This window comes from Tamandua tetradactyla, chromosome 16 (assembly GCF_023851605.1).
Source record: "Tamandua tetradactyla isolate mTamTet1 chromosome 16, mTamTet1.pri, whole genome shotgun sequence".
Classification (NCBI taxonomy): Eukaryota; Metazoa; Chordata; class Mammalia; order Pilosa; family Myrmecophagidae; genus Tamandua; species Tamandua tetradactyla.
The window spans coordinates 61,207,500-61,232,885 of NC_135342.1; the positions used below are offsets into that span (position 1 = coordinate 61,207,500).

The following is a 25,386-nucleotide window of genomic DNA, read 5'->3' on the forward strand; positions in this document are numbered from 1 at the left end:
GCAACCAAGTGATATTGTGAATTACTGATTATATATGTTAATTTTTATTTCGTTTATTAATTTTTTTTAAATTAACAAATAAACAAACAAACAAAAAAGGCAGGGGGTTGATATTCACTGTCGGTAGGGAAATGAGAGGTCTAGCCCCTCAGAGGACAGTGTGGTGGTTCCACAGGAGGCTCGGGGTGATTTTGCCTATGATCCTGAAACCCTGTTGCTCAGTACATACCTGGAGGAACAAATTATGGAGACATGAATGGACATTTGCACACTGGTGTTTATGGCTGCAGTGTTCTTGATCCACAGTGAATGGAGGTGGCCTAAGGATACAACAATTGAGGAATGGAAGGGGGAACTATGGTGTAGAAATACAATGGATGACTGAGTGGCCACAAGAAGGAATAAAGTTGTTAGGCGTGCAACTAGGTGAATGAACCTTAAGAGCTGTGAAATGAATGAAATGTCAGGAAAAAAAGACAAATATTATCATGCCTCAATCATATGGACTATAATATAAAAATTCGGTGAACTAAAGTCAAGAGCATGGGTTATAAGGTTGGCGTCCTAGATTGTAAAGGGTCTTAGATTGTAAGCTCTTACAGCAGCCATATATATTCATGAGATATACTGGTTTTTTTTTCAGTTGTGTAATTATTGTTTTATGCAGTTTTCTTTTAAATAAGATATGTGAAAAAGTTACAGAATACAGTGATACTGTCTTTATATTAATTATGTAATCACCTTTATCGGTGCACTTTATTTCTCCTTGTGTATTTGAGTTATTGTCTTGTGTCCTTTCAGTTCAGCCTGAAAGACCATTTCTTGCAGGGCATGTTGCTAGCAATGGATTCTCTCAGATTTTGTTTATCTTGGCATGCCTTCATTTCTCCTTCATATTTGAAGGACAGTATTTTTGGATATAGAATATAGAATTGTTGCCTAATAACATTTTTCTTTCAGCACTTTGAATATCATCTCACTGTCGATGAGGTATAACTGTTAATTCTAAATTCTGAGATACTAAGCTGTTTTTATATAACATGGTCTTTCCCAGAAACTTTGGGTACTATGTGACACCTGAGACTCAGAGTTAGAGCTCTGAAACTATGAAAGTGAGCAGTACCCCATACAGGAACTGTTTAAAAAAGTTGAAAAAAGGATCAGACTTCAACTAGAGATATGAATGAAGCTGATATGGATAGGACTAAGGTATATTAGAAAACTGGGTAAAGGATGATATTGTCCATATTTTTAAACCTCAGCTTCTGGGTGAGACTAAAGGGTGAGATGTTTATTTGGTGCAAAATTTATATTTGGTGCAAAATTTTACTGCATTTCCTAATTCAACTTTTATGGTCAGTTTAGTTAAACACCATAAGTATATGAAATCTTGAATAAGGAGTGAGATTTTGTTGGTTTGTCCAAGTTAATGTGATGTCCCATTAGTGTTAGCGATTTGGGTAGTGAAAAAAGAAGTATTTGTGGGGTCCCCTTTGGGGAATGGGGAGGATATTCTCATAAGCAGTGGGACAACCAAACCAATAGGCTAAGCCCTTGATCTTAGGGTTTGCCCTATGAAACTTATTCCTGCAAAGGATAGACTAAGCCTACTTAAGATTATGCCTAAGAGTCACCCCAGAGAACCTCTTTTGTTGCTCAGATATGGCCTCTCTCTCTAAACCAACTCTGCATATGAACTCACTGCCTTCCCCCCTACTAGAGACATGACTCCCAGGGGTGTAAATCTCCCTGGCAACGTGGGACAGAAAGCCTGGGATAAGCCTGGACCCTGCATCAAGAGATTGAGAAAGACTTCTTGACCAAAAGGAGGAAGAGAAAATGAGACAAAATAAAGTTTCAGGGGCTGAGAGACTTCAAACAGAGTCGAGAAGTTATCCTAGACGTTATTCTTATGCATCATATAGATATCCCGTTTTAGTTTATGGTGTATTGGATTGGTTAGAGGGAAGTTCCTGAAGCTGTTGAGCTGTTTTCCAGTAGCCTGGATTCTTGAAGATGATTGTATAAAGATGTAACATTTACGACATGACTGTGTGATTGTGAGAACCTTGCATCTGATGCTCCTTATATCCAGAATATGGACAGATGAGTAAAAAATAGGGATATCAATCAATCAATAAATAAATAATAGGGGGAGAAAAAGGTAAAATAAATTGGGTAGATGGAAACACTAGTGGTCAATGAGAGAGAGGGGTAAGGTATGGTACGTATGAGTTTTTTCTTTTTTCTTTTTATTTATTTTTATATTTTTTACCTTTATTTTTCTGGAGTGATGCAAATGTTCTAAAAAATGATCACAGTGATGAATACACAACTATGTGATGATATTGTGAGCCAGTGATTGTGCACCATGTATAGAAAGCATGTGTGAAAAATTTTAAAAAAGAATGGCAACTACTGAAGGCTTCTTAAAGAGATAATCTTTCAACATTAAAGTTTCATTTAATTTCTGCTTAAAAAAAAAAGGCAGGGACTGCAATACTTAAGGTGCTGAAAGAAAACAATTGCCAACCAAGAACTTTATATCCAGTGAGGCTTTCTTTTCAAAATGAGAGATGAAGGCATTCCCAGGTAAACAAAAGCTGAAGGAGTTCATCACCGCTAGATCTTCCTTACAAAGCAATGTTAAAGGGAGTTCTTCAAATGGAAAGGAAAGGACACTAGAAGTGGTTCAAAGTGTCATAAAGAAATAAAGACCTCTAGTAAAGGTTCTAGTTTGCTAGCTGCCAGAATGCAATACACCAGGAACGGAATGGCTTTTAAAATGGGAAATTTAATAGTTTGAAAGGTTACAGTTCTAAGGCTGTGAAATTGTCCAGATTAAAGCAAGTCTACAGAAATGTCCAAATTAAAGCACCAACTAAAGGTTACCTTAATTCAAGAAAGGCTGATGAAGTTGTGGATTTCTCACTCCACTGTAAAAGTACGTGGCAATGTCTGCTAGCTGTCTCTCCAGTCTTCTTGTTTCATGAAGCTCCCCCAGGGCTGTTTTCTTTCTTCATCTCCAAAGGTCTCTGGCTGGTGGGCTCTTGGCCTCGTGGCTCTGCCGTGGTTCTGTGGCTTTCTCTTTGTTCTCAAACTTTCTCCAAAATGCTTCCTCTTTTAAAGGATTCCAGTAAACTAGTCAAGACCCACCTGGAATGGGTGGAGTCACATCTCCCTCTATTCAAAAGTTAATACTCACAATTGGGTGAGCTACATCTCCATGGAGATAACCCAATCAAATTTCCAACCTATAGTACTGAATAGGGATTAGAAGAAATGGTTGCTCCCACAAGACTGATTAGGATGAAAACATGACTTTTCTAGGGAACATAAATCCTCTCAAACTGGCACAGTAACCATTTGGTAATTATAAATGCCAGTATGATTGTATCGTATTTTTTTGGTGTATATTTCCAGTTACTTTTTACAGGTCATTGTATACTGGTGAAAGCCCCCAAATATATGAAGCAAATATATGAAACAAAGATGGTCAATATATACTGATAAAAGCTCCAAAATATATTAAACAAATAGATGAGAAATAGATGGCCCTACGTTAGTAGTAGGAGACTTTAATACACCATTTTTCATTAACGGATAGAATGTATTGATAGAAGATCAATAAGGAAATACAAGACTTGAACAATACTCTAAATGGACATATAGAATACTTCACCTAACAACAAGAATACATATTTTTTCCTGAAACCTAGCCCAGCCTCTCCAAAACCCCACATTAGTGACAGACCCTTGAAATATCAGAAATTTAGTATATTTCAATAGCCCAAACAACCCTAAAGAGAGGTATGAAAAGATCAAAGGTAATGGTGGAATTATACATAGAAGCTAGGACTTAACAAGTGAATACGACTGCTGAATCCTTAAATTGATACCTCTTTCAACCTCCAGTATTTTAGAGCAGCTAGAAGTAGAAACCTAAAATTGTGAAATTGTAACCCATGTCAAAGTCTGAAATATGTTCTACAACTAATTGTGGTGCTGTGCTTTGAAATTTATAGCTTTTTTGTATATATGTTATTTTTCAAGTATTTAAACCCTCTAGCCTCCTATATTCTGGGGCAGTGAGTAGGAAAAATCTGAGAGGATCATATGGCAGCCCATGACAAACTCTGGGTTCTGTCCTATAACCACTTGTTGAAGAGTGCATTGAAAACTATTGCTTCTTTATTTCTTTGCTTTGTATATATGCTATTCTATACAATAAAAAAGTTTAAAACAAAATAAAAACATGTACTCATTATAAAAATAGTATAAAGTATATATACGTTATACTTTAGAATAAAAAAAAGTTTAAAAAAAAGAATATGTATTTTTCTTGAGTGCACATAGATCATTCTCTAGGATAGACTGTACCTTAGATCACAAAATAAGTCTCAATAAATAAAAAAATATTGAAATCATACAATGTACCATCTCTGACCACAATGGAGTAAAGCTAGATATCAATAACCAGGAGAAATGGAAAATTCACAAGCATGTAGAAATTAAAAATACTTTTAAGCAACCAATGGGTTAAAGAGGAAATCATGAGGGAAATTAAGAAATATCTTCTTCTTTCTTTTTTGTATGCTGTATGGCAGGGATCACATTTCTTTCTTTTTCCACGTGAGTATCCTGTGGTTGCAGCACTATTTGTTGAATTTTTGTTTCACTTTTTTTTTTTTTCTTGTTTGCTTGTTTGTTTTGTTTTGGGGAAGTTCAGGGGCTGAGAATCGAACCTGGGTTTCTGGGTCTCACATGGCAGGCAAGAATTCGACCATTGAACTACCCTCACACTCCCAAGTCATATCTTGAGGTGAATAAAAATGAAAATAGAGTATACAAGAATTTATGGGGTGCAGCAAAGGTAGTGGTGAGAGGGAAATTTATAGCTCTAGATGCTTGCTTTTAAAAGAAGAGAGATTTCAAATCAGAAGGCTAACTTCAAAACTAGAAGAAGAAGAAGAAAAAAAAGAGCAAACTAAGCCCAAAGTTAGAAGAAGGAAAGAAATAACAAAGATTAGAGCAAAGATAAATGAAATAGAAAACAAAACCAAGAATCAGTTCTTTGAAAAGATCATTAAAATTAATAAACCTTTACCCAGACTGACTAGGAAAAAAAAAGAGGACACAAATGACTAAAATCAGAAATGAAAAAGGGGACATTACTACATCACTGCTGAAAGAAAAAGACTGTACCCAGTGCCTACCCAGGCAAAAAAAGAAAAAGAAAAGACTATAAAGGATACTACAAATAACTGTACACCAACAAATTAGATAACCTAGGTGAAATAAGCAAATTCCTAGAAACACATAAACTACCTACACTGTCTCAAAAAGAAAGAGAAAATCTCAACAAATCAGCAACTAATAGTGAGGTTGAATCAGTAATCAAAAACCAACCAAAAAACAAACAAACAAAACAAAACAAAAAAAACCCAACCAATAAGGAAAGGCAAGTATGAGATGGCTTCATATGGGAATTCTACCAAATATTCCAAAAAGAATTAGCACCTGTGCTGGTTCGAAAGGAAGTATGTCCCCTAAGAAAAGCCATGTTTTGATATAAATCCCATTTCATAAAGGTAGAATAATCTCTATTCAGTACTGTATGTTTGAAACTGTAATGAGATCATCTCCCTGGGTGATATGATTTAGTCAATAGTGGTTGTTAAATTGGATTAGGTGACGACATGTCTCCACCCATTTGGGTGGGTCTTGATTGGTTTATTGGAGTCCTATAAAAGAGAAAATATTTTGGAGAATGAGAGATTCAGAGAGAGCAGAGAATGCTGCAGCACCACGAAGCAGAGTCCATCAGCCAGTGACCCTTGGAGATGAAGAAGGAAATCGCCTCCTGGGGAGCTTCGTGGAGCAGGAAGCCAGGAGAAGATGCTAGCAGATGACGCCGTGTTTGCCATGTGCCCTTCTAGCAGAGAGAGAAACCCTGACTGTGTTCGCCACATGCCTTCTCACTTGAGAGAGAGACCCTGAACTTCATTGGCCTTCTTGAATCAAGGTATCTTTCCCTGGATGCCTGTTTCTATAGACTTGTAATTGGGACATTTTCTCAGCCTTAGAACTGTAAGCAACCCATTAAATTCCCCTTTTTAAAAGCTGTTCTGTTTCTTGTATATTGCATTCCAGCAGCTAGCAAACTAGAACAGCACCAATCCCTCTTAAACTCTCAAAAACAGTCATAAAGAAGGGAACGCTCCCTAATTCATTCTACAAGACTAACATCACCCTAATGCCAGATCTAGATAAAGATACTACAAGAAAATTACAGACCAATATCACTTATGCATATAGATACAAAAATCTCAACAAAACATTAGCAAACCAAATCCAACAGCACATTAAAGAAATTGTGCACCATGATCAAGTGAGATTTATCCAAGTACACAAAGGTGGTCCGACATAAGAAAATCAATTAATGTAACATACACCACATTAACAGAACAAAAGAAAAAAAACACATAACATCGCAATTGAAGCAAAAAAGTCATTTGACAAAATCCAGCACACTTTCTTGATAAAAACACTTAGAAGGAAACTTCCTCAATATGATAAAGGGCATACACGAAAAACCCACAGCTAGCACCCTACTTAACAGTGAAAGACTGAAAGCATTGCTTCTAAAATCAGGAACAAGACAAGGATGCTGTTTCAGTTTGCTAAAGCTACTGGAATGCAATTACCAGAAATTAATTGGTTTTTACAAAGGGGATTTGTTGAGTTGCAAGTTTACAAGTCTAAGGCCACAAAAAATGTCAAATTAAGGCATTAACAAGAGTATACCTTCATTCTAGAAAGGCTGATCACTTCTGGGGTTTCTCTGACACGTGGGAAGGCACATAGTGGTGTTTGCTGGCCCTTTGCTCCCATGTTTTTTTGCTTTCAGCTAATGGTTCCAGGGGCCTCCTCTTTGAGCTTCTATGGGCCCTCTGGGGCAAACTCTGAATTTCATCTCTTAGCTTAGCATCTCCAAATGACTGTCTTGGTTTGATTTCTCTGCTCTCCATGTTGGTTCTCCAGGCAAATCAAGATATCTGTGTCTGCTCTGTGTGTTGGTTCTGAGAATCTTTCTCCCTCTGTGTGAGCTCCTTTAGGGACTCCAGTAAACTAATTAAGACTCACTTTGAATGAGCAGGGTCACATCTCCATGGAAACAATCTAATAAAAAAGTCCCACCCTAAACAATAGGTCCCCCCACAAGATTGGATTGGATTGAAACATAACAGTTTCAAACTAGCACAGATTCTCACTGTCACCACTGTTATTTAACATTGCACTGGAAGTTCTAGGCAGAACAGTTAGGCAAGAAAAATAAATAAAAGCATCCAAATTGGAAAGGAAGAAGTGAAATGCTCCCTATTTGCAAATGACATGAGCCTACATGCAGAAAATCCTGTAAAATCCACCATAAAGGTGTGTAGGTAATAAATAAATTCAGCAAAGTGGCAGGATACAAGAGCAACACCCCAAGATCAGTATTGTTTCTATATACCAGTAATGAACAATTAGAAGAACAAATCAAGAAAAAGAAATCCTTGTATAATCATCACGTGCCGTTTTGAGGCTATTATGTACCCCAGAAAATCTATGTCTTTTAATCCTCATTCAATATTGCTGGATGGGATCTGTCATGATCTGATTCATGTGTCATCTTGGCCAGCTGGTGGTTGTTTGGTCAGGTAAGTGCTGGCCTGTCTGTTACTTTGAGGGCATTTCATGGACTTAAATCATGATCACGTTGCTGGCAGCCACAGCTGATTGCATTTGCAGTCAGCTAAGGGGAGTATCTTCTGCAATGGGTGATGCTTAATCTAATCACTAGAAGGCTTTTGAGGAGGACTCAGAAGAAACAATCACTCTTTCTACTTCAGCCAGTCAGCCTGTCCTGAGAGTTTGTTGAGTACCTTCATTGGAGCTACCAGTTTTTGGCCTGCCCTACAGATCTTGGACCCTTACATACCCATGGTTGCCCAGCCAGCCTCTCCTGAGAGTTCGTTGAGAACCTTCATTGGAGCTGCCAGCTCGCAGCCTGCCCTAAAACCTTGGATTCTATATCCCCATGGTTACATGAGATACTTTTATAAATTTTATATTTACAGGATCTCCTGCTGATTCTATTTCTCTACAGAGCCTGTGCTGGTTTGAAAGGATGTAAGTCCCCTAGAAAAGCCATATTTTAATCAAAATCCCATCCCTTATTCAATACTGTATGTTTGAAACTGTAATCAGATCATCTTCCTGGATGATGTGATTTAGTCAAGAGTGGTTGTTAAGCTGAATTAGATGACAACATGTCTCCACCCATTTGGGTGGGTCTTGAGAAGTTTCTAACGTCCTATAAAAAAGGAAACATCTTAGAGAATAGGAGATTTGAAGAGAGTAGAGAATGCTGTAGCACCACGAGGCACAGTCCACCAGCCAGCGACCTTTAGAGATGAAGAGGGAAAATGGCTCCTGGGGAGCTTCATGAAACCGGAAGCTGGGAGAGAAAGCTAGCAGATGATGCCGTGTTCGCCATGTGCCCTTCCAGCCAAAAGAGGAACCCTGACCATGTTCGCTATGTGCCTTCGCATTTGAAAAAGAAACCCTAAACTTCATCAGCCTTCTTGAATCAAGGTATTTTTCCCTGGATGCCTGTGATTGGACATTTCTATAGACTTGTTTTAATTGGGACATTTTCTCAGCCCTAGAACTGTACACTAGCAACTTATTATTATACTGTTAATCTTCCTCCAAGCTTCCCCAAGGAGACCTACAGCCTTTTACCAGGGTAATTGTGCATTGGGGAAAAGGAAATGGTCAGATATTTCGGGGATTATTAGACACTGGTTCAGAAGTGACATTAATTCCAGGGGACCCAAAACATCAGTCTGGTCCATCAGTCAGAGTTGGGGCTTATGAGGGTCAGGTGATTGATGGAGTTTTAGCTCAGGTCCATCTCACAGTGGGTCCAGTGGGCCCCCGAACCCATTCTGTAGTTATTTCCCCAGTTCCAGAATGCATAATTGGAATAGACATACTAAGCAACTGGCAGAATCCCCATATTGGCTCTCTAACTCATGGAGTGAGGGCTATTATGGTAGGAAAAGCTAAGTGGAAGCCACTAAAACTGCCCTTACCTAGCAAAATAGTAAATCAGAAGCAATACTAAAAACATAGGAATCAAAAATAAATAAATAATAGAGGGAACAAATGTAAAATAAATTTAGTAGATTGAAATGCTAGTGATCAATGAAAGGGAGGGGTAAGGGGTATGGTATGTATGAACTTCTTTCTGTTTTCTTTTTATTTCTTTTTCTGAATTGATATGAATGTTCTAAGAAATGATCATGGTGATGAATATACAATTATGTGTTGATAAAAAAAGGAGAAGAAGAAGCATTACCAGATTCCTGGAGGGTTTGCAGAGATTACAAGTATGCCACTTCTGCATCTATATTCATTAGAGAGATTGGTCTGCAGTTTTCTTTTTTTGTAATATCTTTGCCTGGTTTTGGTATGAGGGTGATGTTGGCTTCATAGAATGAATTAGGTAGCTTTCCCTCCACTTCAATTTTTTTGAAGAGTTTGAGCAGGATTGGTACTAATTCTTTCTGGAATGTTTGGTAGAATTCACATGTGAAGCCGTCTGGTCCTGGGCTTTTCTTTTTAGGAAGCTTTTTTTTTTAAAAATTTTTTATTAATTAAAAAAAATTACAAGAAACACAAACATTCCCAACACATACACTCAGCAATTCACAATATCATCACATAGTTGCATATTCATCATCATGATCATTTCCCAGAACATTAGCATCAATTCAGAAAAAGAAATAAAAAGACAACAGAAAAATATAACAAACAAAGAAAAAAAATTTTACATGCCATACCCCTTACTGATCCCTTTTATTGATCACTAGCATTTCAAACTAAATCTATTTTAACATCTGTTCCTCCTATTATTTATTTTTATTCCATATGTTCCTCTCATCTGTTGATAAGGTAGATAAAAGGAGCATCAGGCAGAAGGTTTTCACAATCACACAGTCACATTGTGACAGCTATATCATTATACAATCATCGTCAAGAAACATGGCTACTGGAACACAGCTCTACATTTTCAGGCAGTTCCCTCCAGCCTCTCCATTACATCTTGGATAACAAGGTGATATCTACTTAATGCATAACAATAACCTCCAAGATAACCTCTTGACTCTGTTTGGAATCTCTCAGCCATTGACACTTTGTCTCATTTCACTCTTCCCCCTTTTGGTCAAGAAGGTTTTCTCAATCCCTTGATGCTGGGTCTCAGTTCATTCTAGAGTTTTTCTCAATCCCTTGATGCTGAATCTCAGCTCATTCTGGGATTTCTGTCCCACACTGCCAGGAAGATCCACACCCCTGGTAGTCATGTCCCACGTAGACAGGGAGAGGGTGGTGAGTCTGCTTACTGTGTTGGCTGGAGAGAGAGGCCACATCTGAGCAACAAAAGAGGTTCTCTTGGGGGTGACTCTTAGGCTTAATTTTAAGTAGGCTTGACCTATCCCCTGTGGGGTTAAGTTTCATATGAACAAACCCCAAGACTGGGGGTTCAGCCTATAGCTTTGGTTGTCCACACTGCTTATGAGAATATCAAGAATTCAACTTGGAGAAGTTGAGTTTTCCCCTGTTCTCACCATTCCCCGAAGGGGACTTTGCAAATACTTTTCCACTCACTGATCAAATAGCTCTGGGATTCATCATGGCATCACCTGGACAAACCAACAAAATCTCATGTCCTATACAAAGTTCCATGTACTTAAGGTGTTCAATCAACTATCTACATAAGTTATAATTAGGAGATGCACTAGTCAAAGTATAGATTTGTACCAAAAAAACATTTTTTGCTTTAGCCTCACACATTAGTTGAAATTTTAAACTATTAAGTGCCATCTATTTTCAGCACATTGCAGTAATGACATTCTTTTGTTCTTCCTCATGCAAAAACATTTTTTTAATTTGTATATTTAGTCTCTATCATTATACACTCTAGGCATTCCTAGATTACACCATCTGAATCTTTATCGTCTATCTTTCTTTGTGATTTCATTTATGCCCCAACCCTCCTCCCTCTATCATTCTCATATGCAGCTTCATTCAGTGTTTTTACATAATTGTATTACAGTTAGGTAATATTGTGCTGTCCATTTCTGAGTTTTTATATTCAGTCCTGTTGTACAAGCTGTATCCCTTCAGCTCCAGTTACCCAATATCTTACCCTATTTCTATCTCCTGATGGTCTCTGTTACCAAGGAAATATTCCAACTTTATTCACTAATGTCGGTTCATATCAGTGAGACCATACAGTATTTGTCCTTTTGTTTCTGGCTAATCACACTCAGCATAATGTCCTTAAGGTCCATTCATGTTGTTACATACTTCATAACTTTATTCTGTCTTACAGCTGCATAATATTCCATCTTATGTAAATGTCACAGTTTGCTTAGCCAACTGTCTGTTGATGGACATTTTGGCTGTTTCCATCTCTTGGTAATTGTTAATAATGCTGCTATAGAGCTCATGGAGTACTTGGGCCACGTGCATATCGCACTAGTGGGATCTCCTGCAAGATGATTCAAGTGAAGCCTCAAGCAGGCACCAAGAATTGAACCGAGGGCTCCAGCATGACAGTGCTTATCTTGTTGTGAGTGTAAGCCCAGAGGAAGACAATTATCAGCTGAGCTGTTGACCATGCAGCCACTGGAGTTAGTGAAATTGAAAGATGTAGTTATAGAGTTTACTCAGGCAGAGTGGGTCATACTGGATTCATCCCAGAGAAGGCTGTTCAGAGATGTGATGCTGGAGAATATCAGTCATCTGCTCTCAGTGGTTCCTCCTCCAGAAAAGCAACTAAAGAAACAGAAACAATATGAAACAGCTCCCGGAGCCAGGACAGAGACCAAAAAGACAGCGTACCCCATTCTGGAACGGCTGAACAGGCAGGGAGAATCCACTGCGCTGAGATACCCGAGGGGCGCGCGTTTTCCCAGCCGGGGCGGCTGGCGACTGGGGTCCCCTCCACGCACGTGGCTCCCTGGTCTGACTGGGAACGTTGGATAGCGGGGCCCTCCCGCCACGCTTGGCGTCTCGGGCCAGCTGGGCAATTTGGACCAGCACTCCCCCAAGCCGCGGTTTCCCGGGCCGACTGCGAGATTCGGATTGGCAAGTTAAAGGAGCCACAGCATCTTTTACTAGTGGGCCCCGCAGACAGACGAGTGCCACGAGCGCCACCTACTGGGCAGGAAAAGAAAAACAGAGCCCAGAGATTTCACAGAAAAACCTTTCAACCAGCCGGGTCCCACACCCAGGGAAATCTGATCAAATGCCCAGACACCAGCAGAAAATAATGGATGACGCTCGGAAAATTGAAGATATGGCCCAGTCAAAGGAACAAACCAATAGTTCAAATGAGATACAGGAGCTGAGACAACTAATGCTGAATATACGAACAGAAATGGAAAAACTCTTCAAAAACCAAATCAATAAGTTGAGGGAGGACATGAAGAAGACATGGGCTGAACAAAAAGAAGAAATAGAAAATCTGAAAAAACAAATCACAGAACTTATGGGAGTGAAGGACAAAGAAGAAAAAATGGAAAAAACAATGGATACCTACAATGGTAGATCTAAAGAGACAGAAGCTACAATTAGTGAACTGGAGGATGGAACATCTGAATTTCAAAAAGAAACAGAAACTATAGGGAAAAGAACGGAAAAACTTGAGCAGGGGATCAGGGAACTGAATGACAATATGAAGCGCACAAATATACGTGTTGTGGGTGTCCCAGAAGGAGAAGAGAAGGGAAAAGGAGGAGAAAAACTAATGGAAGAAATTTTCACTGAAAATTTCCCAACTCTTATGAAAGATTTAAATTTACAGATCCAAGAAGTGCAGCGCACCCCAAAGAGAATAGACCCAAATAGGCGTTCTCCAAGACACTTAATAATGCTGCTATAAACATTGGTGTGTAAATGTCCATTTGTGTCCTTGGCCTCGTGTCCTTTGAGTAGAGACAGCATATAGATGGGTCCTGTTTTTTAATCCCTTCTGCCAGACTATGTCTTTTGATTGGAGAGTTTAATTCATTAACATTCAGTGTTATTACTGCATGGGTAGTACTTTCTTCTACTATTTTGCCTTCTGGATTTTATATGTCATATCTGATTTTCCTTCTTTTTACCTTTACTCATAGTCTTCCTTTCTACACTCTTCTCCACACCTCTCTCTTCTGTCTTCATATCTGTCTCTAGTGTTCCCTTTAGTATTTCTTGCAGAGCTGGTCTCTTGGCCACAAATTCTCTCAGTGATTTTTTGTCTGAAGATGTTTTAATTTCTCCCTCATTTTTGAAGGACAATTTTGCTGGATATAGAATTCTTGGTTGGCTGTTTTTCTCTTTTAATAATTTAAATATATCATCCCACTGTCTTCTCGCCTCCATGGTTTCTGCTGAGAGATCTGTGCATAGTCTTATTGGGCTTCCCTTGTATGTGATGGATTGCTTTTCCCTTGCTGCTTTCAAGATCCTCTCTTTCTCTTTGACCTCTGACATTCTGATTATTAAATGTCTTGGAGTATGTCTATTTGGATCTATTCTCTTTGGGGTACGCTGCACTTCTTGGATCTGTAATTTTAAGTCTTTCATAAGAGTTGGGAAATTTTCAGTGATAATTTCCTCCATTAGTTTTTCTCCTTTTCCCTTCTCTTCTCCTTCTGGGACACCCACAACACGTATATTCGTGCACTTCATATTGTCTTTCAATTCCCTGAGTCCCTGCTCATATTTTTCCATTTTTTTCCCTATAGTTTCTGTTTCTTGTTGGATTTCAGATGTTCTGTCCTCCAGTTTAGAAATCCTATGTTCTGTCTCTCGAAATCTACCATTGTAGGTTTCCATTGTTTTTTTCACCTCTTCTACTGTGTCTTTCATTCCCATAAGTTCTGTGATTTGTTTTTTCAGACTTTCAGTTTCTTCTTTTTGTTCTTTCCTTGCCTTCTTTATATCCTCCCTCAATTCACTGATTTGGGTTTTGATGAGGTTTTCCATGTCTGTTCGTATATTCTGAATTAATTGTTTCAGCTCCTGTATGTCATTTGAATTGTTGGTTTGTTCCTTTGACTGGGCCATATCTTCAATTTTCTTAGTGTGATTTGTTATTTTTGCTGGCATCTAGGCATTTAATTACCTTAATTAGTTTATTCTGGGGATTGCTTTCACTTCTTTTATCTAGGGTTTTCTTGCTGGATGAATTTGTTGTCTATCTGTTCTTTGACATTCCGTTCAGCTTTATCTGGACCTTTAACTTAAGTTTTGTTTAACAGAGGAGAATTTTTCAGTTCTTGTTTTCTTGTTTTTTGCCCTGCTTGTGTGGTGCCTTCCCCACACACACACTTAGGAGGGTCTACTTAGATATTATAGACCCCAGCCAGATTTTCACAGACCAAACTGGCCTCCTGTTAGGAGGAAAGAGTCACCTGCGTCAGTTTTCTCTGAGGGTGAGACCCAGCAGGTTGAAAGACTTTCCTGTGAAGTCTCTGGACTCTGTTTTTCTTATCCTGCCCAGTATGTGGTGCTTGTCTGACTGCAGGTCCCACCAGCTTAAGATGATGCGGTATCTTTAACTTTGGCAGACTCTCCCTGCTGGGGGCATGGTGGAGACAGAGGAGAGGTTGTAGGCTGGTTTTAATGACTTGAAATTACCAAGCCCTGGTGTCTGAATTCCTTGATGGAGGGATTCTACCTGAGTGGGGCTTCACCCCTGCCCTGGGGAAGGCACAGGCTCCAGATAAGCCCCCAAAAGAGCTCACTTCTGCCCATGCCTGGGGCAGTTGCAGCCTGAAAAGTATCCAGAGGCAGTCAAGCCTTTGTAGATACACAGCCACAAAAACCTCGCTTCCTTCTTTTTTTCCCCTCTTTTTCTGTCAGTCTTGCCCCCTTGGTGCTGGGGCAAAAATGAGCAACCTCCGCTTTGATCAGGTTCACCTAAGCTGGGGGCCTATTTTTAGTAGTCAGAATTTGTTAATTAGTTCCACAATTGGCATTTGATTGTGCCCAGTCCCTGCTGCTGGTAAAGTCCTTTCCTTTCCCCTCAGGAAGCGGCCTGTGGGGGAGGGGGGCCAGCCGCCATAGCTTTGGGAACTCACAGTTTTGAGGGGTGCTCGCAGCCAGTCCAGCTGGTCCAGACTGGGGTATGCTGTGTGTCTGGTCACTGACGTGGCTCCAGGAGCTGTTCTGTACTGTTTCTGGTTATTTAGTAGTTGTTCTGGAGGACGAACTAAAACGCGCACGTTGTTAAGCCGCTATCTTGACCCGGAACTCAGGTTCACCAGTCCTTTGGATTTTAAGTAAAAATATCCCCTTGGGAAGCTTTTTAATGACTGATTCAATTTCTTTACTTGTGATTGGTTTGTTGAGGTCATCTATTTCTTCTTGAGTCAAAGTTGGTTGTTCATGCCTTTCTAGGAAGTTGTCCATTTCATCTACATTGTTGTATTTATTGGCATAAAGTTGTTCATAGTATCCTGTTATTACCTCCTTTATTTCTGTGGGGTTAGTGGTTATGTCTCCTCTTCCATTTCTGATCTTATTTATTTGCATCCTCTCTCTTCTTTTTGTCAATCTTGCTAAGGGCCCATCAATCTTATTGATTTTCTCACAGAACCAACTTCTGTTTTTATTGATTTTTCTCTCAATTGTTTTCATGTTCTCAATTTCACTTATTTCTGCTCTAATCTTTTTTATTTCTTTCCTTTTGCTTGCTTTGGGGTTAGTTTGCTGTTATTTCTCCAGTTCTTCCAAGTGGACAGTTAATTCCTGTATTTTTGCCCTTTCTTCTTTTTTGATATAGGCATTTAGGGCAATAAATTTCCCTCTTAGCACTGCCTTTGCTGTATCCCATAAGTTTTGATATGTTGTGTTTTCATTTTCATTTGCCTCGAGATATTTACTGATTTCTCTTGTAATTTCTTCCTTGACCCACTGGTCGTTTAAGAGTGTTTTGTGAGCCTCCACATATTTGTGAATTTTCTGGTGCTTTGCCTATTATTGATTTCCAACTTCATTCCCTCATGATCTGAGAAAGTGTTTTGTATGATTTCAATCTTTTTAAATTTGTTGAGACTTGCTTTGTGATACTGCCACTTTTAAGGACTTGAAGGATGTAGGGGTGGTGATTCCCACCACATCCCCATTCAACTCTCTTATTTGGCCTATGCAGAAAATAGATGGGTTTTGAAGGATGACAGGTTATTATTCCTACTATAATAGCTCTCACTCCAGTCTCAACCAGATGGAGACTCCAATTGCAGCAGCTGTTCTGGATGTGATATCATTGTGTGAGCAAATCAATACATCCTCTGGTACCTGGTATGTAGCTATTGATCTGGCAAGAGCTTTTTTCTCAACAGCTGTTGGTAAGGACCACCAGAAATGGTTTACTTTCAGCTGGCAAGGTCAGCAATGTACTTTCACTATCCTACCTTCAGCCCTATGTCATAATCTTGTCCACAGGGAAGTTGATCATTTCTCCCTCCCACAAGATATCATACTGGTCCATTATATTGATGATATCATGTTGATTGGACCTAGTGAGCAACAGTACCAACTACTCTAGAATTATTGGTAAGACATTTGTGTGTCAGAGGATGGGAGATGAATCCAACAAAAATACAGGGGTCTTCCACCTCAGTAAAATTTCTAGGTGTATAGTGGTGTGGGGCATGTTGAAATATCCCTTCTAAGGTAAAGGATAAGTTGCTGCATCTAGCCTCTCCTATGACCAAAAAAGAGGCACAGCACCTGGTTGGTCTCTTCAGATTTTGGTGACAGCATACCCCTCTTTGGGATGTGCTACTTTGGCCCATTTATTGAGTGACCAGAAAAGCAGCTAATTTTAAGTGGGGACCTGAACAAGAGGAGGCTCTGTGACAGGTTCAGGCTGCTGTACAGGCTGCTCTGCCACTTGGGCCATATGATCCAGCAGATCCAATGGTGCTGGAAGTGTCAGTGGCAAATAGAGATGCTGTCTGGAGCCTTTGGCAGGCCCCTATAGGAGAATCATAATGCATACCCTCAGGATTTTGGAACAAAGCCTTGCCATCTGCTACAGATAGCTACTCTCCTTTTGAGAAACGACTTTTGGCCTGCTACTGGGCCTTAGTAGGGACTGAACACTTGACCCTGGGTCACCAAGTTACCATGAGACCTGAGTTGCCTATCATGAGCTGGGTGCTGTCTGACCCACCAAGCCATAAAATTGGGCATATACTGCAGCACTGTATCATAAAATAGAAATGGTATATACGAGATAGGGCCAGAGCATGTCCTGGAGGCACAAGTAAGTTACATAAGGAAGTGGCCCAAATGCCCATGATCTGCACTCCTACCACATTACCTTCTCCTTCCCAGACAAGGACTATGGCTTCTTGGGGAGTTTCTTACAGTGAATTGACTGAGTGAGAGAAAACTTGGGCCTGGTTTACAGATGGCTCTGCATGATATGCAGGTATCACCCAGTAGTGAATAGGTGTAGCACTACAACCCCTTTCTGAGATGTTCTTAAAGGACAGTGGTGAGGGAAAATCCTCCCAGAGGGTGGAACTTTGAGCAGTGCACTTGGTTGTTCATTTTGCTTGGAAGGAGAAGTGGCCAGAGGTGCGTTTGTATACTGACTCATGGGCTGTTGCTAATGGTTTGGCTGGATAGTCAGGGACTTGAAAAGAGCATGATTGGAAAACTGGTGACAAAGAGGTCTGGGGAAGAGGTAAGTGGACATACTTTTTTGAGTGCTAAAAACATGAAGATATTTGTGTTCCATGTGAATGTGCACCAGAGGATGACTTCAGTAGAGGAAGGTTTTAACAATCAAGTGGATAGGATGACCTGTTCTGTGAATACCAGTGAGCCTCTTTCCCCAGCAACTCCTGTCATTGCCCAATGGGCTCATGAACAAAGTGGTCATGGTGGTAGGGATGGAGGTTATGCATGGGCTCAGCAACATGGACTTCCACTCACCAAGGCTGACCTGGCTACAGCCATTGCCGAGTGCCCAATCTGCCAGCAGCAGAGACCCACACTCAGTCCCTGATAAGAGACCATTCCCTGAGGTGATCAGCCGGCTACATGGTGGCAGGTTTATTACATTGGACCACTTCCATCATGGAAGGGGCAGTGATTTGTTCTAACTAGAAAAGACACATACTCAGGATATGGTTTTTTTTTCCCTGCACACAGTGCTTCTGCCTAAACTACCATCCATGGACTTACAGAATGCCTTATCTATCATCATGGTATTCCATACAGCATTGCTTCTGATCAAGGAACCCACTTCACAGCAAATGAAGTGTGGGAATGGGCACATACTCATGGAATTATCTGGTCTTACCATGTTCCCCATCATCCAGAAGTAGCTGGATAGATAGAATGGTGGAATGGCCTTTTGAAAACTCAATTAAGGTGCCGAGGTGTCAATTCCTGGTAGTGCTGGGGTGATGTTCTTCATGAGGCTGTGTATGCTCTGAATCAGCATCCACTGTATGGTGATCTTTCTCCCATAGCCAGGATCCATAGGTCCAGGAACCAAGAGGTAGAAATGGGAGTGGCACCACTCACTATTACCCCTAGTGATCCACTAGGAAAATTTTTGCCTCCTGCCCGTGATCTTGAGCTCTGCTGGTCTACAGGTTTTAGTTTCAGAAGGGGGAGTGCTTCCACCAGGTAAAACAACAGTGATTCCATTGAACTGAAAGCTAATACTGCCACCTGGTCACTTTGGACTACTCATGCCCCTGAATCAACAAGCCAAGAAAGGGATTACTTTACTGGCTGGAGTGATTGACCGTAACTATCAGGGGGAAATAGGACTGCAACTACATAATGGAGGTAAAGAAGGGTTTTCTTGGAATATAGGAGATCCCCTAAGGCGTCTCAGTACTCCCATGCCCAGTGATTAAAATTAATGGAAAACAGCAACAGCTGAATCCAAGCAGGACTACCAATTGCTCTGAAACTTCAGGAATGAAAGTTGGGGTCACCCCACCAAGCAAAAAACCACAGCCAGCTGAAGTGCTTGCTGAGGGTAAAGGTGTCATGCAATGGGTAGTGGAAGAAGGTAATGATAAATATGAACTGTATTTCTGTAATGATCAGTTTCAGAAATGAGGACTGTCATGGTATGAATATTTCTTCCTTGCTTTGTAATTGGTAACTATGTATTTATATATAAATCAAACATCTTTGTTTTCCTCTTTATTTTATCCCCTTTATCATATAACATAAGCTGTTTTGTTCATGTTGTATTTAAGTTGTAAGATATTGAGTTTAAGAGTGAATATTACTCAAGGACTTGCACCCTATTCTGGAGAGATTTAATGTGTTTCTGATTATACATAGGACAGTTGAGCATTGTTAGGCAAGGAAAAATGTGTCTGTTATTGTTTTCTATTTAAAGATTAAGTATGGTTTAAGGTGATGTGTATAGCTGTGAAGTTGACAAGGGGTGGACTGTCATGGTCAGGTTCACATGTCAACTTGGCCAGGTGGTGGTGCCCTGTTGTCTGGTCAGGCAAGCACTGGCCTATCTGTTGCTATGAGGACATTACATGGACTTAAATCACGGATTTAATTTGCAGTTGACTAAGGGGAGTGTTTTCTGCAATGAGTGATACTTAATCTAATCACTGGAAGGCTTTTGAGGAGGACTCAGAAGAGACAATCACTCTTCCTGCTTCAGCCAGCCAGCCTTTTCTGAGAGTTCACTGAGGACCTTCATTGGAGCTGCCAGCTTGCGGCCTGCCCTACAGATCTTGGACTCTACATCCCCTTGGTTACATGAGACACTTTTATAAATTTTATATTTACAGATATCTCCTGCTGATTCTGTTTCCCTAGAGAACCCTAGCTAATACAGGATCTTTATGATTGTTTCCATGGAGATGTGACCTACCCAATTGTTGGTGGTAAGTTTTTATTAGATGGTTTCCATGGCAATGTGTGGTCACCCATTCAAGGTGGGGTTGCTTACTGGAGTCCTTTAGGAAGGAACCATTTTGGAAAAAGTTTTAGAGCCTCCAGAACCAACAGAGCCCACACAGCCAGAGACCGTTGGAGATGAAGAAATAAGATGACCCTGGGGAAGCTGTTGAAGAAGCCTGGAGAGAAAGCTAGTAAATGTTGCCTTGTGCCTTTCCAGCTGAGAGAGAAACCCTGAACATCATCGACCTTCTTGAACTAGGGTGTCTTTTCCTGATGTCTTAATATGGACATTTTCATAGCCTTGCCTTAATTTGAACATTTTCACAGCCTTAGGACTGTAAACTTGCAATTTAATAAATTCCCCCTTTTAAAAGCTATTCCATTTCCAGTATATATTGCATTCTGGCAGCTTTTACAAACTAGAATAAATAAATAAATAAATGGCAACTAAAAGAATCAAATATCTAGGAATAAATCTAACAAAGAATATGTGCTGGTTTGAAGTTGTTGTGTACTCCAGAAAAGCATGTTTTTTTATCCAATCTTGTGGAGGAAGACCTATTATTGGGTGAGAACTTTTGGTTAGGTTGTTTCCATGGAGATGTAACCCCAACCATTCAAGGTGGGTCTTAATCTGCTTACTGGAGTTCTTTAAAAGGGAGAGATTTTGGAGAAAGCATAGACATATGGAGATACGAAGGAAAATGCCCCAGGAGACACAGAAGAACCCACAGAAGCTAAGAGAGCCGTTTGAAACCAGACGCCAGGAGAGAAGGACAGCAGACATCAACCATGTGACAGAGGAACCCAGAAATCATCTACTTTTCCTCCAAGATCATATCCTTTCTTTGGTGCCTTAATGTGGACATTTTCATGACCTTAGGATCATAGCTTGTAACTTAATAAATCCCCTTTATAAAAGTTCATCCATTTCTGGTATATTGCATTCTGGCAGCTTTAGTAAACCGAAACAGGATGTAAAGGGCTTGTACACAGAAAATTGCAAAACATTGCTAAAAGAGATCAAAGAAGATCTAAATAAATGGAAGGACATTCTGTGTTGGATTGGAAAACTAAATATTTGTTAAGATATCAATTCTACCCAAAGTGCTTTACAGATTCAACACAATCCCAATAACTTTCTTTGCAGAAATAATCAAATTTATATGGAAGGGCCCAACTACTGGGCCATGCTGCTTATAGTAGCACTGGAGATGGGGTGCTGAGCTGTTGGTTATGAAGTGTAACAGAACAGACTTCACCTGAAACTGCTGCTTCAATTTCAGATCAGGCAGGAACAAACGTTGTAACAAACAATAAGACCAAAGAAGAGTACACTTAAGTTGAAAACACAACACTTTGGTCTGAAACAAGAAGTTTTTGCCTACTCAACAGCTTTGCAAAAGCACATCCCCATGCTGCTAGTAATCTTTGTTTTCTTCAGTGCTATACTGTGAGATTGCCTGGTGCAGGTGTATTCTTTTTAGCTTGATAGATCATTTTCTCTCACTTTTTTTTTAATACCTGCAACTTTCATCCTTTGAAACGTGTGCTGAAAAAGAAGAATCAGCAATACTATTGAAAGTACAATAATATTTGATTATCACTGTGAGATGAGCTTTGATCCAAACCTTTTCCACAACAATAGACACAAATGAGTACCTCAGTGGTACTTCAGCAGCACTGCATGAAACTGGGGTTATCAAAAAACTGCTAACCTCTTACAGATTTATTCAGTGTTCAGAATGTCAAACTAGACTTTTCTTCCATTCACAGAATAACGACAACCTGTGGACTTAAAAGTAGGAAATGATGTTGCTGGGTGGGAGCATTTTGATTGTTTCCATGGAGATGTGACTCACCCAATTATGGGTGGTAACTTTTGATGAGATGATTTCCATGGAGGTGTGTCTCCACCCATTGAAGTTGGAGTTGCTTACCGGAATCCTTTAAAAGAGGAAGCATTTTGAAGAGAACCCTTTTGTAGAGTCATGAGAAAACCAGAAGATGCTGTCATGTTCACCGCGTGCCCTTCCAGCTGAGAGAGAAACATTGAACTTCTTTGGCCTTCTTGAACCAAGGTATCTTTCCCTGGATGCCTTAGAGTGGACATTTCTATAGACTTGTTTTAACTGGGACATTTTCTCAGCCTGAGAACTGTAAACTAGCAATTTATTAAATTCCCTTTTTTAAAAACCATTCTATTTCTGGTATATTGAATTCCTACAGCTAACAAACTAGAACAGTGACCATGTTAAATTTAGTATTTCAACAGACCGATGTGACAAACAAGAATGAGCAACCAACATAGAAATTCTGTAAAATACATTTCAGTTCATAAATGAAGCTAGAGAAATGGTTGTGACTGCTGCCATGAGAGATGGTTTTGGCTTCATCAATTGTGTGGATCGTGATGCTCACATGTTCTTCCTCTTCAGTGAAATTCTTGATGGGAACGAGCTCCATATCACAGATGAAATAGAGTTTACTGTAGGTCCTGATATGCTCTCTGCCCAAAGAAATCATGCTGTTAGGATTAAAAACTTCCCAAGGGATGAGTCTGGCCCTGGCATCATGGGATTGACAATTTCATCCTGATCAAAAGGGGGAAAAGAAGTGTAACAAATAAAGTATCAGTGGCTAAGAGTTCAAATAGAGTCAGGAGGCTACACTGGAGGTCACTCTTAACCCAAGCTTCAGATAGACATTGCTACCTATCACAACTTGCCAAACCCCAAACAAAACCATTCCAGCCAATCCTAAAGAACACCTAGAGCAATATATAAGATTCTACAAAGTTTCCATGCACAAGAATGACTTTCCAGAAACCTACAACTTCCAGATGGGTCCCTGGAAAAGTCCTGAAATCTAGACGGCCCAGCCTCTCCAGAACATCAGTTAGTTCCATCTCCCTTCCCCATTTTAGTGACAGCCCCTTCCAACATGGAAAATTAGAATGGGCATAGTCGAAAAACCCCTAAAGAGTGGAACAGAAAGATCAAAGGTGATGGTGGAGTTATACAGAAAAGGTAGGGTTTTAACAAATATGATTGCTGAATCATTAAATTGACATTCCAATATCTTAGAGCAGCTAGAAGTAAAAACCTAAAATTGTGGAATTGTAACGCATACCAAACTCTAGAATCTGTTCTACAACTAATTGTTGTGCTGTGCTTTGAAATTTATTGCTTTTTTGTATAGATGTTATTTTTCACAAAAAAGAAAAAAAATTGAGATGATAAAAAAAAATTTATTCCTTCTAGCATCTTATATTCTGGAGCAACTAGAAGGAAAAATCTGAGAGGATGGCATTGTAGCCCATGACAAACTCTGGGATCTATCCTGTAACTACTTGTTGAAGAGTGCTTTGAAAACTTGGGTTTTTTCTTTCTTTGCTTTGTATATATGTTGTATTATACAATTTTAAAAGTTTAAAAAAAAACCTCTAAAGGGCATAGTTGCATTCCATTCCCATTCAGATCATCATTTTCTGAGCACTGTAGAAAAAGAAGCCACTTGTTCCAATCCCAAAAGCATTAGCCTAAATAAAGGCAAAGAGAAGAAGGCTGAGGATGGCATTATTGCTTATGATGATTCTGGGATAAAACTGACCATTGCTTTTCAAGCCAAGAATGTGGAAGGATCTAATTCTCCTCAAGTAGGAGATAAGGTTGAATTTAGTATTAATGACAGAGGCCTGAGCAGCAGATTGCAACTTGTGTGTGACTTTTAGATCATAATTCCAATTCCAAGAGGCTCTTGGGTTATGTGGCAACTATGAAGGATAATTTCAGATTTATTGAAATTCCCAATCATGATAAGGAAATCTTTTTCCATTGCAGTGAATTCTAAGGTGATGTTGATAGCCTGAAACTGGGGGGCTGGAACTCTACCTGGAACTGGTGGAGTACAACTTGTCCAAAGGCTAAGGCAGCAAAGTGAACAGAGCACACTCAGTGAATGGCATTACTGACAAAGCTGATCCCACTATCTACTCTGGTAAAGTCTTTCACCCCCTAAGGAGTGTTGATCCAACACAAACTGAGTACCAAGGAATGATTGAGATCGTAGAGGAGGGGACACAAAAGGTGAGGTCTATCCATTTGGTGTAGTTGGGATGGCCAACAAAGGGGATTGCCTACAGAAAAGGGAGAGTGTCAGGTTCAAGGTGTGTGTCCTGGGTCACAGACTATGGCCTACAATATCACACCCCTGCATAGGGCCACAGTGGAGTGTGTGAAAGATCAGTTTGGCTTCATTAACTAGCAAGAAGCTCATTTTCCACATGAAAGAAATTCAGGATGGCACTGAGCTACAAGCAGGAGATGAGGTGGAATTCTCAGTGATTCTTAATCAGCACACTGCCAAGTGCAGTGCCTATAATGTTTGGCGAGTCTGCGAAGGCCAGAAGGCTAAGACCTGATCAGTTGGTCAATCACTTGAAGAGCATCTCCCTAGATGATGCCAGTGCTCCTCCCCTAGTAGTTCCTCATCAACCTAGGGAACCAGATAACTCAATGGGACTTCGTGCAGAAAGAAAGACCTGTCAAGCTGGTGTCATTGACTAACCACATCCACAAAGCACATCATTAATCCACTATGATCAAGTTGGGGGATTCTGGTGAAGGGTTCAGAATATCTTCCTCTTCATCCCTCCTAAAATCTTGGATGTTTATTCTATGTAATTTATTCTATTATACCAGTTTTAACACCTTCCTCATGTTATGTTTAAAAAAATAAATAATTTTAAGAAAACCATTTTAAAATCATGCACAGTTGCAGCCTGGAAAACTTAAGGTGGTGTCTTATAGTATCAATTTTAGGAGTCTTATTTGGTGCATTTACATAACTGGTAATTTCAAAATCCACTTCGCCTATGTAAATGAAAAATAGACTGTTATCTTGTTGGCCCAATGAAATTCTGCACTGGGTGTTTAGTACATACTCTACCTTCATTGTTTCTGGCAAGATGTTCTGCCTTAGCACTCAGTTGCATTCTTTATTTTTTCATTATACTTGACTTCTGAAGACAGTATGAGGGGAGCATACATTACCTATTAAAATTACAAAAATTAAACAATGTATAGACAAACATTTCTTTAAGTTAATGGCCAAATGTTAAAATGTGATTTTTTCATATCATTTATAATCTTATCACAGTCCACTTAACAAAGTTTGGTTAGATTTCAGTGAAAATTATCTTAAGGAGTAGTTTCTTTTTCTCCCTGGGATGGGGGATAACTTTACTACAATGGGTATGTTTGGGGCAGAATTTCACGCAAATGAGGTGCACTGGCAGTGTGATAATTTAAACATATTTAAGCAAAGAAAAAAGGATGAATGCACAAACTTGCTGCTACTTAGATCACTGCA

The 25,386-nt window shown here is 39.7% G+C and overlaps 1 pseudogene; it reads left to right on the forward strand.

The window, feature by feature from the left end:
* LOC143658451 (cold shock domain-containing protein E1 pseudogene) overlaps positions 1-24,601 on the forward strand; it is a 28,123-nt pseudogene extending 3,522 nt beyond the window's left edge.
* The last annotated feature ends 785 nt before the right edge of the window (positions 24,602-25,386 follow it).